The sequence below is a fragment of the Diuraphis noxia genome, unplaced genomic scaffold (assembly GCF_037042655.1).
Source record: "Diuraphis noxia isolate RWA-SAM2 unplaced genomic scaffold, SU_Dnox_SAM2 contig0004, whole genome shotgun sequence".
NCBI lineage: Eukaryota > Metazoa > Arthropoda > Insecta > Hemiptera > Aphididae > Diuraphis > Diuraphis noxia.
The window spans coordinates 35,048,276-35,064,175 of record NW_028301714.1 but is presented as its reverse complement, the minus strand read 5'-3'; the positions used below and the strand labels follow the sequence as shown (position 1 = coordinate 35,064,175).

Here is a 15,900-nt window from a genome sequence, read left to right as displayed (position 1 = left end):
TATGGACTTCTCTTATTGATTTAGTACAATATAATCCATGGCGATTGTCAAAGTCATTGCGGAGGACGCAGTCTATTAAAGATTCTAACATTTCAATTAGATAGCAAAGTAGGCATGAACGAATAACATCCTGCTTTCCGTTTAATCTTTTTTTTTTCATAAATCACATTATTTTTAGACTTCAATTCAGCAGTATCTGATGCGTTGCCATTTCAAAGTCGGAGTGCATACACGTCGCGGACTCTAACAAAGCTCAAAATAATTGATATTTAAGGTAAGTTTGTTTTAATACCAATTCTTTTGTGGCTTAACATCATAAAAGAATTGAGGTACACGTTCGTATACTTTTACAATGGTGATGTTTGCAAAGAGTTCTTCACCTATGCATTTGAAACTAAAAACTACAATAGGCACTTTAAACATACTTTATATATTGTTACTTTTTCAAATATAATAAAATATTCCCTTGAACCCAAAAAGTCAGACTTATTATGGCCTTTTACAATTTTTTAAGTAAATTTAAGACTGTCATATTTTGATATGTGGCTGTATTGCGTACAGAAATTGATTTTCAGACATACCAAAATATGGCAGTATTGAATTTAAGCTATGTTTATTTTTGTGTCATATAATATCCAATTATGGCAGTATTGAACTTTAAATTATTAATGAATAATAAAATATTATTAACTGTTAGTTTTTTTGAAATTTGATTAAAATTGTCGTGTTTTAATTTATAATTGTACAGATAATATATATAAGGATGAAAATTAATCATTTAATAGTTGTAGGTATGTAATCAATATCTTTAAAAATAATTTTCTATAAAACACTAAATAAAAAATAAAATACTACTTGTCTTTAAGCCAATAAGCTTATTTTTATGTATCAAAGTAACAAATAATATGACAAATTAAAAAAAAAATAATATTCTAACTGATAATGACTATAAAATAATCAAATGCTTTTGAACAACAAGAGTACAAGACTATAATATTATGTACGAATTTGAATAATTTATTATTATTTTAATAATATAGGTAATACTTGTTTGAAATACAATGTAAAAAAAAGTTACTCATTATAATTATCATGGCCTTATGTTTAATAATATTATGCTACCCATGGCTTTGATAATAAATAAATAATAAGTTTAATTTTATTATATAAATTAATCACCATCTTCATAGTTTTTTTTTATTATTATTATTTTATTAGTATTTGTTATAAGTATTATCAATTTTAGATGTTTTTATGTTTTTATAAAAATGATAATAAGTTTTGCTTTGCGCGATAAAATTAAATCTTTTTTATTTGTAGAATTCCAGGCTTTTTAATAAATGCAAATTTCATATGTAATGTATGTTTGATAATTTTATTTTTCTTTAAAACTATAATTTCTTGATAATTTGCTTGCCCATAAGTTGTTTAAATTGTTGTAAAAACAATTTATCAGGGAATTCTTTTTTAACTTTAATTATTTTAATATCTTTCTATAAAACCATTTGACCGATAGTATTATTATTAAATTTGTTACAAAAATCTTTACTACGACACCTTGTTCTAGGTAAAATGTCATCAAATTCTGATTTTAGACCTTTCTTATGATGTTCCTGAGCTTTTATTTTCCTTACAGGCCTTGTCTTTAATACTATCATTAAAACTTCATTATCTAAATCTGTAAACAGAATACAAACTGTGTAGTAACATATAGTTCATATAAACACGAGATCAAGATAAAATTATTATTTACTATTAGAGTCAGTTATTTTATAACACTAAGTTTCCATTGGCACTTACTAGCTCAATGAAATTTCGTGAGTTTTCATTTGATTTGTTTGAATGTGTCATGTGTTGTTTTCAATGGTAAATCGTCTAAAAAAATATTATAATAATAAAGTTTGTAAAAAATTGCAACTGTGTAGCTGCAAGTACCTACCTACTGTTCACATATTCATGTACTTATCACTGAAGTATTTAACCATCAAATATTACTTTATTTGTAATATTAAATTCTGTATTTTTAATAGCTGTTAATATTTTCATAGAACAATAACACAATAAAATTAAAATTTATGGTTGATAAGGTTTTGTACATTAGAAATTATCAGAAAATGATTAATAGAATTAATTATATTCGGTATTTAGTAGGGTAGGTATATAATATTATACAAAATATATACAATAAGCCAACAACTGACATAGATTAATATATTATTACCTATTTATACATTATATTTATAATTCATATTGCTTAAAAGTTAAACCATATAAAATTACATTACATTTTTACATATTTATAGGTAAACAACTTTATATATATATATTTTTTTTTATTGAGCATATTCACATCGACAACAAAGACCATTAGTTACACTTATTTACAATAATGATATAATATAATATCTAGGTACTGATACAATGGTAAGTTATTTAATTAGGATAAAACATTTTTTTTATATAAGATTGAACGATTTTGTTTTTCTTAAAAAATTAATTATGTCTAGGTTTTTTTCATGAATAGGTTTATTTTATATTTTACGTAGGTACCTAATTCAATAATTATTCTATCTATTAATCGGATTATTTTAGATATATAATACATGTAATGCATAAAAGAAGCATGATCGTAATCAATAATCAAACAAAAATAGGCAAGAAAAATAATATATTATATTATTATAATTTAAATTTAAAATTACAAATATTTTTTGGTTATTGTTGTATCACATTTAATTATTTAAATGAACATTATTCATAAACGTGAACCTCCTTGGTAATAGATGTTTTATTGAAATATTACATATCTTTGGATTTATCCTATTAGCGTAACATAATATAATCTGTGGCAATTGTCTTTTCAGAATCAGAAATGACAGTCGATTAAAGATTCTAAAATTATAATTTCAATGAGCACTAGAGCAAACATGAACTAAAAATATTCTGTATTCCATATAATTTTAATTTCATAATTAATAATATTTTCAGACTTCAATTAAGTATCTGATGCGTTCTTACGTCGGTATCGGAGTGTACCCATACACGTCTCGGATTTCACCAAAACCCTGAAAAAGAGTCGATGTTTGAGGTAAGTTTATTTTCATATTCTTTTGAGGCTTGAATCTTATGTTAGGCTTTAAATAAATATTTAACGTCACGAAAAATATATTCCCAAGTTCCAAGTATCGTTGACGCATATTTTATTTCTAAGCTCGAAATTAAGAAATACGCGAGATCGATTAATATAAAAGCGCTGTGTCGTTTTCAGGTTGCCAGACGTATAATAATTATAATTTTATAATTATAACCTAGGTTTTTGTTTGTAATTGACATTTTTCAATTTTTGTTTAGTTAATTAATTGTAATATCCATTTTAACTGATAACTCCAGTCTCCAAAACTCATAGGGAGCAATTTTAATTCGTACCTAAATGGTAATTACTAATTTGTTCCAAATCCAACGTTAGAAGTCAGGAATTTAGAATAAAATATATTTTATTTTGATAAGTTATGTATATTATAGATATTTATAGTTATTTATAACCATTATTCTTTATCTCATATCTAATATCATAGGTACTTATTAAGTTATTACATTGTAGGTATACCTATAAAGCCCTATGACCTAAAGGCTAAAATAATTGATCACTGAGTGGTGAACTAAGCAGTTATGAAAAATATATTATAACTTAGTTATCATACATATAATAAATATCTGTTAAAATAAATATCTAAATATCTAAATATCTGTTATAATAAATATCTGTTAAAATACATACACACAGGAGTTATTATTTTCTTCAAAATTGTACAGTTATTATTTATTATGAAGTTGCGTAAGGTTAGGTAGGTAAATAACCAAATTCTAATTTATTGCAATCGAATTTTTATTCACTTTCTAAAACTCAATCTTTCAAAAATTAATATAGAATAATAATTATAATATTCATGAATTCTTGAAATGAAATAAATAAACAAACTATAATACGCAATAATAATTAAAGTTTGTATAAAAAATTATTAAAATAAAAATGAATCGGTACTAGAGTTTTAGTAGCCATACAGTACCTAGGTATAATGTTTTTATAGCCATATAAAATTAATAAGTTCTTGAATAAAATAATCAAAATACATAATAACATTAAACGGATTTTTTAGCTATTATATATTATCTGTAATGATAAAAAAAAGCGGGTAAGTGGATGTCGCTCTGCTGTACATTAGGGGATGGGGTGGACCTCTGACAAGGGTAGGTTAAATTTGAATGCAATGATAGGTATCATTGTATACGAAAAACGATTCTGGACGGAGATGATTTGTAAGTCTAGGATATATTTTTTTTTTAATTTCTTTTTTTTTTTATTATCCCGCGGCAACTAAGGCCATTGGGAAGGGGGTAGTACTGTAGGTTCTTATGGAACTGTAGGTTAATTTTACACGAGGGTGAGAGTTTTGGCAGAATTTCTATTGGGGCACTCGTAGGTTACTGCCATGCCCCGAATTGGGGGATGGCGGCACTTGTTCTCCGGACACCGTGACTTGTCCGGAGGAAAATGTCGCCCGATGGTCGAGGATCGAACCCGGTCCGGCTGAGCCACAGCCGACGCGGTAGACCACTCGGCTACCTCGTCTCCCCTAGGATATATTATATTTAAATATTGTCGTATATTCTATTTTGAAACAGATATTTTATTTTTCAATTAAGACGCATTATGCATAAGGCATGGTTAATAAATTTTTCCAAAAACATTGCACGTAGTTATCATAATTCATAATACCTTATATTATCATACATATACCTGGTTTGAGGATAAATCGTTATCACTACGCGATTTCAGAAAAATTTAAAACTAAAACGCTCAAAACATTTTTCCTATAATGACATATCAAATTTTCTCTATAGCTATTTGAAACAAAACTTATGGAAAACTCAGTGTTAAATTTTATAACCTTAGATATAAATACAAACAATATTATGAATTTTGAAATTATGCAAATATTCATGGTTTTGACGAATTTTTGTTAATATTTGAAATTCAAATGCTAATAAAAATTCAATTTGAATTTCCGGAAGACATTTTTTTTGTGATAAAGATTGACAAATTTGTAAGGAATCTTGTATTAAATTTTCAAATCTTAGATTTAAAAAAAATTATTTTATGAATTTCTAGCTTAAAACAATTTGCGAATTTTGTTGATTTTTACGTATTCTGTCAAAAGACAGACACAAAAAAAAATATATTCATGGTTTTGACAAATTTTTGTCAATATTTGAACTTCAAATGCTAATAAAAAAAATTGTGCATAGTTATTCTTATAGTTATTTAATCACTATAAGAATAACCTATGAGAAAATTTTAATTAAAATTTCAAGTATTTTGATAGGGCCAAAAAAATGATCACACTTCAAAAAAAAATGATCAGTAAAATTGAAAATTTCAGTTGTCTATAAATAACTTAATTGAAAATTAAACTGTATATAGATATCACTAACATAAACATTTGGTAAAACCTCCAAGTATTTACAGTGATTAGTGTTTGAATTACAACCATATAAAAAAATCAATTTGGTCGAAAACTGGTTTTGCGTAGAAATTCCCGTTTTTCCGTCATTTTTTTGTTGTTTTTCTCGATTTTTTTGAAAACTGTTGGAAAATGTTTACTTTTGACCTCTATAATGCACCAAGGATATTCACTTTTATATCGAAAACCACCTCCAAAGTTTGAAATTGAAGCATTATTTCGACTAGTTATGCTGTGCACACACACACAAAAAAAAAAATTAACACACATCATTGTAAAATCAATACATTCATCACTTCGTTCAGAATCTAAAATGAATAGATCAGAAAATATTGTTGAATATTTTATTGAAATTTCAGAGATGGTATTCGTCAGTGAAGATTTGCCAACTAAATATCATATTCGTTGTGAAGCCTGTGTGAAATGTATTAACAATATTTCGAAGATGAAGTTTTATAGTAGATTCAGCTATTGGGTAAGTAATTTTCTATTTTCAGTAGGTTTATTTTAATTTTATTAATTTATTAGTTGATCAGGGGATAGATTACTTGCAATTTTTAAATTATTCGTTTTGTAACCACTGGTATAACACTATTCAAGTTATCAATAAAATCGTGATAAAAATTAGGAAATTGGTCAGGTATAATATTTAAAAATTTTTTTTTTTAATAATTTCCTCAATGATATTTAAATATTTTCACCAATTATCAGGTACGATGACCTGTAGGTACTATAGGGACTGGGAGTGTGAGAGTGGGGGCAGGGAGATTAAGAGATGGGAGAGAGAGAGAGAGAGATAGTGTGATGTAGTGTAGAGAGATGGTAGAGAAGCAGAAGAAAAATCGAGATAGATAGTGTGAGGTAAGGTTAGATTAGGTTAGGTTAGGTAAGATAGGTACTATAGTGACTTGTAAAGAGAGGGCGAGAGAAGGATAGTGTGAGAGGGAGTGAAAGAGGTAGATAGTATGGAGGATAAGGAGATTAAGTGAATGAGAGGGTGCAAGTGTGAGAAAAACGGGTAGAGGGGGAATGTCAGACGAGTGAGTGTGAGAGATATAGGTGAGGGGGATGGTGAGAAAGTGATAGGGTGAGAGAGAGGTAGCGTCAAAGGGAGATGATAAGGTTAGGTGGGGGAACAGAAAAAAAAGTGAGAGAATTGTGAGAGGTTGTGAGAGACAGTGGAGATAGGTGAAGGGGAGGGCGTGATAGGGATAGGAAGAAAGAGGGGTAGTTGCAGAGAGAGAGGATTAGGTTAGGTGGGGGGAAGGGGAATAGTTAGGTAGAATAGTTATGTTAACAATTTTGAATATGTAGGAAAGGATCTTAAATTGCAAAGGTCACTCGACCCTTTGAGTGATACTACCAGGTTAGGTAAGGTTTACAACCTTCGACTTATGGGATAGAATAAAAAGAGAAGGTTGGTTAGGCCGATTAAGAGGATGTCAGTGGAATTTTTTTTCTCCAACTCATGCGCAATATATCAAATTTTTTGTTCACAATAATCTTAATAATTTCTAAAATTAGAGAAAAATTAATGGGTAGATTTTTAACTAGGGCATATCATAGGCTTATTATACTTTAATTATCAAGTGAGTTATGAGTATTTTAAAGTATTCATAACTCGCTTCAAATATAGCCTATAAGATGCTCTAGGTATTAATAATAAGTATCTTAAAATTTTAAAAGAGGCCATTTCACTCTAATTTTAGAAATTATTATGATCATAGTGAACGTAATATTTGTGTATGGGTCAAAGAGAAAAAAAAAAGAAATACACTGACATCCTCTTAAGTGTTATCAAGTCAAAAAAGCTCTTGATTGTTGATTATTTACATTATTATAAGTCTTGTAAAAAGTATGACTTTTTCATTACATATTTTGTTAAAATATCACATCAATCAAATGAATATTATCTTTAAAATAACAAATTTTATTTTTTATACAAATTTACAATTTCATTATACATATTATTATAGTTAATAGTCTTATTATGAAAAGTATTGTAATGCTCAATAAAAAAAAGTATTAGAGTTGTGGCTTGATAAGTAAAAAAATTTAAATATTATAAATTCTCATTCTCAAAATATTCATCTTAGGACTTCAATTTCAAAATAAAATATTTGTATACTTTTGTTAAGTATTACTTTACAAGATTGTACTATGATAGTGATTAAAAAAATAAACTTGAAAGTAGGCGAATGATTGGAAGTAAAAGTTATAATTAATAACTGTAGAGCTAGGACTTTTATGTACTTACTAAAAATTCATTAAATATACGCAGTTAAATAGGTATGCCTTAAAAAAAATTACATTATTTTATTACACTAGGTATAAAAATTACTTAATTAAATATTTTATGCATTTATCATATGTTTATATATATATATACCGTTGTCCCACAAACAGGGTAGGTACACTTTATCACTCATTACCCTTTAATTATACCCTGTAATCAATCATAAATTCCTATATGACTTAAAATTCTTTTAACTCATATCTTTTAGTGATATCCATACAAATTGTTTTTTTTTCGTATGGCGCTATGTCCGGGAGTAGGCCTGAAGGCCTAGTTTGGACGCCTGTTTGGCAGAATTTCTATTGGGGCACCCGTAGGTTTAGGTTAGGTTTTTATTATATTATTTAATTCATTTTCATGCTGTATATGCGAGATAAATTGAGTAAGATTTGTGAAGATGCCTTTTAATATTTGTTTATGTTGTTATCGTTGTCTATATTTATAATGAAGTTAGCATCTAGCGTTTCCTGGTATAATTATTTATCGTAGAAATGTCTTCTCTTGATAACTTGTAGGTATGTAGGTAGTAGAATATCGAACGTCTTTTATTAAGTACCTACTTAATATGTATGAGATTGGATATTAGAATTTCTAATGTATTATTCTTATTTGATGTTTTGTTGTCTTTTTCTTTAGACTTTTGGAATATTTTTTGATTGTGGCAATAGTGTTCAATGACATTATTCATTTGGAAAATTATTGAAAATTAGAATTTTGTTTTTGTGGTGGTTTAGTATGATCAGATGGCCATTCCTTGTATAAGGATTTCATAAATATGATCTGGAATCTGAATGGATAATCCATTTAATTTCTTGTAGCTTACATTTATTTATTTATATAAATTAAAAATTTTAATTTTAATTCTATTGTTTTTGAACATTGGTTTGTAATTAGATTATTAGTATTATTTTAAGGTACCTATAGTCTTGTAGAAATCTGTAAATTATGACATTTTAATTGGTTATTATGTTAAATTTATATTTTTGTTGTATGGTTAACTTGTAATAATATGGTTTTATTCTTCTAACATGAATGATGTTTTCAGTTAGTTTTTTATCAAAGATTAATTTTACTTTATAATTTTATTCTGATATTTATTTATTATTTTTAAATTACTTTAAATTGGCCTCTGTATTTTTGTGCTAATTTAGACGTTTTGCCTATTTGTGAAAATTCAAATTTTATTAATTCTTGGTCACCTGGATTAAAGCTTACTATTCCGTGACTTTTGTTTAAATAATTTTTTTGTTTCATTTGTGCCTTTTTTTACTATTTGTGGAATTTCATTCCTTATTTCGTTTAGTTCCTTTAATAATTTTTATATGTTGTAAGGCATGCTTTTTCTGGTATTAGTATAATATCAATTGGAAAATAAGGTTCAAAATCATGCATTAGGAAAAAAAAATGCTATAATTGGTATAATATGGTGTGCATTGTTGATAATATAATATGTTATTTATTATGAAAAATTGTCGTGATTTCCTCAATATGTTTTTATTTATATATTCTTTGGGTTCATTCTATCTTTTGTTGTAAATGCAAAATTGATCTTTGGAATTCGATGGATTTATGTCGTACATTCGTACCTAATTAAGTGATTTGTCGACTCCAATGTTTTTATCGTTTGTATTTATGTTATTGTATTATAGCCCATCTGATACTCTGTTTTCTTTACTATTTTTATGTGATATATCAAAGGTGAAAGATATTATAGTTCGATATTATTTTTGAAAAAGAAACATTTGTTTGATATTATTGAAAAATTCATTTTGCCCATGATTATGAACACTTATGTTAAGTAAACTTTGTTGTTTGTTTCAATTATTTGATCATTGTTGTTATCTCTGGACATTTATTATTTTTCTTTTGTATTTAAATCAGAATTATTTGTTAAAATTCAGCTATGAATTATATTCCTGATAATCTGCTATGGATTATGTTGTATTTATTATTAGTCATCGTTTGGACTATAATCTTAATTTTATTTGAATCTTAACAACTATGTGTTTAATTCTTTTATAAAAAATGTATTGATCTTCTTTGGATTATATTTTATTTATTATTAGTCATCGTTTGGACCTTATATTTTAATTTTATTTAAATCTAAACATCTCTGTGTTTAATTCATTTATAAAAAATATTTTAATCTTCTTTGGATTATATTTTATTTATTATTAGTCATCATTTGGACTATAATATAGTTGTAATATATTTTTATTTTATTTAAATCTAAACATCTCTGTGTTTAATTCATTTATAAAAAATATTTTAATCTTCTTTGGATTATATTTTATTTATTTTATTCGTCATAGTTTGGACTATATATTTTAATTTTCTTTGAATCTTAACAACTCTGTGTTTAATTATTTTATAAAAAATGTTATAATCTTCTTTGGATTATATTTTATTTATAATTAGTCATCATTTGGACTATAACATAGTTAAAATATATTTTTATTTTATTTGAATCTCAACAACTCTGTGTTTAATTCATTTATAAAAAATGTATAATTAATCTTCTTTGGATTATATTTTATTCATTATTAGTCGTCGTTTGGACTATAACTTTAATTTTATTTGAATCTAAACATCTCTGTGTTTAATTCAATTATAAAATGTTTTAATCATCTTTGGATTATATTTTATTTATTATTTGTCGTCGTTTGGACTATAACTTTAATTTTATTTGAATCTAAACATCGGTGTGTTTTATTCTTTTATACAAAATGTGTTTGTGAATCTTAACAACTCTGTGTTTAATTCTTCGTTTAAAATATTCTTTTTAAAAATAATCTGATCAGGGTTATTTTAGTGAAATGTATATGTTTATTTAAATCTTTTATGAATAAGAGTCACTTTTTTTGAACGCCACTTTGTGATGAATTCAATCCTTACATTTTAATAATATATTAATTGGTATGCTATAGTTTGCTATTTTAATTGATAATAATCAAAAGGATTTTGAATGTCGGCTTTCTTTATCCTACCTTTTATTATTAATTAAAGCATTTATTTATTATGATTGAATAGGAACGTGAGTATAGATATATAAAATTTAGTTGATTTATGTTGAGTCTGTGTTTCTTTATTAATTTGTCATTAATGATAATTTTGTTGTTGAAGTTGTATGAATATATATATATATATTATATATGTCAATATAATTTCTTGCCTGTTCATAAGTGAATAAATTGGTTAAATATTTTTATTTAAATCTTATAAAAATTATAGTTATAATTGTTTAGTATAACGATGTTGATTAAAAATTTTGTTTTTTGATTAAATAGTTTTTTGGTTAATATAAGTATAATTGATTAAATAATTTTTTGTAGATGATTTAAATGGTAATTATTTATATTTTATTTATACTTTTTAGAATTTTTGGTTTGGTCTCCAGTAAATTTGGTTTTTTTATTGTGTACAATGGCAATATTTATTTTGTAAATTATTGAAAATGAATTTTTTTTTTGTTTTGTAGTCTGACATACTAGGTTGGTATGATCAGATGAGCCCTTCCTTGTTTGAGAATTTCATGATATCCAAAAGTGATATTTAAAATAGGGATTTCCATTTAAAATGAATGAAGAAATACATGACTTAAAAGAATTTTAAGTGATATAGGAATTTATGATTGATTTGTCTAGTTTTATGTCCAACAAACAGAATTGAAAGATATTTACAGGTTAATGAGGAATAAAGTGTACCCTGTTATTTGAGACACAAGATATATTGTATATACATAAAAAAAAAAATTAAAAAGCTAGTAAAAATTTCATTTTTCTTTCATATTTAATATAATTATATTTTGATCCATAAAAATATTTACCTAAGTGCTTGATTTTCGATAAACTATCAAAAGATGCACTAAAAACATTTAGAATTTTATCACATAAGTTTTTAAATATGCTGTGTACTACTACTAACCTAGAAATATGCATACAATAAATCTTGCAAAAAAGAAAAAATATATAAAATGCATAAAAAGTCTTTGCTCTAGAAAACATAAAATGTTTTAAAATAAAAATTTGTAATAGTACCTAATTTGTCCAGATAAAAGAAAAACAACTTTTGAAGGTGATTAAGAGTTCAAAGAATTTCATTATGAAATTGAAAGCAACTTATATTACTAGTTTTTTTAAAATTAATCCAAATCTCTAATGCTGGAAAGAAGAAATAAGATCTGGTGATAGGTAATTTTTCTGAGAAATACAATCATTTTTAAAGTATTATTTTAGTTGAGTGTTGGAATCTATACTAGTGTTAATCGTATACTTTTTCGACTAGTCTAATGGAATTTAAATTTAAGATTTTAGAAATTAAAAAAAAAAATTTTGTTGTTCTCGTATGTACCTATTTATTACCTAGGTATTCAATATTTTAGGTGACATACGTGTTGTTGTTATTATAAGCTATAAAAATAAAAATAAATTCTCGAACTTGATAAAAATAGACTTACATGTACTAATTATCTCATATAATGGATATGGTTTCTATATGTTAAAAAAGTAAATTTTGGACCTAAAGGTCAACACCATCGACTGTCGTCGCTAGCTCCCGGATGGGCAACCACCTGGGTTCTTAGTGACGAATCCTCGTCTTATTTACATGTGTTTAAAACCAAAGAGTAAAATCAGGTTATGCAGTTGATATCTTGAAAACAAAAAAATTGCCTCTGGCCTGGTATATGCACTGCACACTAGTCGTATACTGTATTTTGGGGTATGGTGTGGCGCGGTGGTTTGCCGTGGTCAAACATCGCCTGGCGTCACTAGCTCCTGGATGGGTGACCACCTGGGTTCTTAGTGACGAATCCTTACCCCACATACCCACGTGTTTCTAAACAAACACACGCAATATGGACATATAATTGCCGAACGATTTGTTTAAAAAAAAAAGTATATTATGTAATAATAAAAATAATAAGAAACCAATTGTACATTGTTTCAGTCTATATGAGATATTATACTTCTTACTATAACTTTTTAATAATAATAATTAACAATAAGTATGTAATTTGATATATTTTAGATGATTAAATATTTTCTGGACAATTGATCTTTGTCACAAAAAATGTACAGACACTGTGATGTAAAGATTACCAATCACACAGCAAAATGTTATGTTGAAATAATAAATAATAATATTTTATTGTAGAAAAGATTGTGTAAACAATTGTTTAGATCGTTTCATTTAAAAAATATTCAAAATCGTAATAATTCAATTTCTGGTGTCTAGGGTCGTATTTATTAGGTACCATATAAAAATTTAAATTAAATTACCATTATGGTACCACCCGACGTTTTTGGGCCCAGAAAAGCATGATAACTATAATTTTAGTGTGTTGGAAGGGGAAATAATTTAGATATTACACCATTATTGTAGTAATATTACAAAAGTTGTTTTGCTTTAATGAGGATGTCGCACTCTGATTCTCTTAAACAGGACTTTTGTAAGTCGGAGACAATACAAACACATAAATCTTTAATAATTATTAGTTATTACTTGTACAATTTACATCCAATCATACTTGCGAGTTTAGATGACAATTTTTGATTAGGACTTGATAGAATGTACTATCACGTATAGTCATTTATGCACTCATCGCGGCCAGACACTCGTCGTCATATAAATATGCGCTTAAAGTTATATTCACCAAAAAAATTGGCATGGCTCTATCCATAATATATTATCTAAGAAGCAGTTGCACCGAAGTCCTAAAAATTAAGTAGGGTGAAAAATATTACAAGAGGCTCAACATCTTAATAATAAGAGCTATTTCTAAGAGGTTAACAATCAATAGAACAACTTGATAAGTAAACACTTATATCGGAAATCAACTAAGGATCTTTTTATTCAAAGTGTCCTAGTTAACCATCCGTTTGTCACGCGTTACCCAAAAAGCATTTATTTTTCTACGATCATTTAGATTGAGACTTATTAAACCCAGTGTCGTAGTCAGCCTTCCTGAGGGGTATTGGGTGTATAGTACTGTATACACTTTTTCCCTCCCCAAATCCTAACCCTGACTACGGCACTGCCTTCCCCGCGGACAAGTAGATGGTTACCTAATAAGTCATCAGAAGGTTAGTTAAGGTTAGGTACCTATACACAATGGTAAGTTGAGCTCAAGTGATGATAGATGACTATCATCACTGGTCGTGACCTTTGCATAGATCTTTTTTTACTAACTAACAAGGTATTCAAAATTGTCAACATAACAATGAAAAATATTTAAAAATTAACGAGGAAAATATTAATACTAAATTTATACTAAAATATAATATTATACTTATATATTAGTGAATTATTCATAATTTTTTGTTAGCTTTTATAATTAATACTTAATACTTAAAAAAATATATAAACCTGATTGAAATTGTCATAATTTGGATCACAGTTTTAAAGCCATACTAGTATTAGGGTTATACCAGTGTTTCATATGAAATAATGACAATCACAATAAATAATGCGTCCTCTGATCATAATTAGTTCAATAAACTATAAAAAATCTAGTTTATTTTTGTGTTCACAATTTTCAAGCTTTTTTGACCATGTGCAACTAAAAAACATAATTCTATCATGATCTTATTATCATTCATTTATTTTTCATAAGAATAGAAAGTGAAGTCTTAATTGTTTTAAAATTTATTAGTCACTTTCCACTAAAAAACATAATTTTATCATGATTTAATAATCCATGATTTATTTTTCTTGAGAATACTTAGTACTGTCTTCAATGTGTATTCTAAGATTATAATTTTTCCATAATTCTTTTTCGATCCTTAAAAATTATTTGCCTGTGGGCGCCAATACCCACTTTCCATTTTATTTTCAATATAGAGCTCTAATTTTATTATTGTGGACACAATTTTTAAATTTTATTAGCGACTTACCACTAAAAAAAAAATTTTATCATGATTTAATTATCCTTCTTTTATTTTTCTTGAGAATACAGAGTGCAGTCTTCCTTGTGTATTCCAAGACTATAATTTTTTCCAAATTTCATTTTTGATCCTTAAAAATCATTTGCCTGCGGGCACCAATACCCCCTTTCCATTTTTATTTCAAAATATAGCTATAGTTTAATTTTTGTGTACAAAATATTAAAAATTTATTATTCACTTTCAACTAAAAAACATAATTTTATCATGATTAAATTATCCTTCTTTTATTTTCCTTGAGAATTCAGAGTGCAGTCTACCTTGTGTATTCCTAGACTATAGTTTTTTCCAAATTTCTTTTTTGATCCTTATAAATCGTTTGCCTGCGGGCGCCAATACCCCCTTTCCATTTTTATCTTCAACATATATTCATAGTTTATTATTGTGTAGACAATTTTAAAAATTTATAAAAGAATTAACACTAAAAAACATAATTTTATCATGATTTAATTATCCTTTTTTAATTTTCATGAGAATACTTAGTGCAGAATCCATTGTGTATTCAAAGACCATAACTTTTCAAATTTATTTTTTGATCCTTAAAAATCATTTGCCGGTGGGCGCCAATACCCCCTTTCCATTTTTTTTTCAAAATATAGCTATAGTTTATTTTTGTGGACACAACTTTTAAACTTAATTTGCCACCTGCCACATAAAAACATAATTTTATCATGATTTAATTATCCTTCTTTTATTTTTCTTGAGAATACAGAGTGCAGTCTTCCTTGTATATTCCAAGACTATAATTTTTTCCAAATTTCATTTTTGATCCTTAAAAATCATTTGCCTGCGGGCGCCAATACCCGCTTTCCATTTTTTTTCAAAATATAGCTATAGTTTATTTTTGTGGACACAATTTTTAAACTTAATTAGCCACCTGCCACATAAAAACATAATTTTATCATGATTTATTTACCCTTCATTATTTATTTCATTTATTATTCTTGGAAATACATATTGCAGTCTTCCTTCTCTATTCCAAGACTATAGTTTTTTCCAAATTTATTTTTTGATCCTTAAAAATCATTTACCTGCGGCCCTCAATACCCCCTTTCCATTTTTATTTCAAAATATAACTTTAGTTTATTATTGTGGACACAATTTTTAAACTTAATTAGCCACTTACCAATAAAAAAAATAA

At 26.4% G+C, this 15,900-nt stretch overlaps 1 long non-coding RNA gene across 1 annotated transcript in view; it reads left to right on the top strand.

Moving 5' to 3' along the window:
* Positions 1-15,900, top strand: part of LOC149056004 (uncharacterized) — a 97,205-nt gene continuing 81,305 nt past the window's right edge. The window contains exons 1-4 of the long non-coding RNA XR_016191780.1: positions 1-108; positions 179-274; positions 2,989-3,088; positions 5,882-5,997. This is a non-coding gene — a long non-coding RNA (uncharacterized LOC149056004). The remainder of the gene's footprint in view (positions 109-178; positions 275-2,988; positions 3,089-5,881; positions 5,998-15,900) is intronic.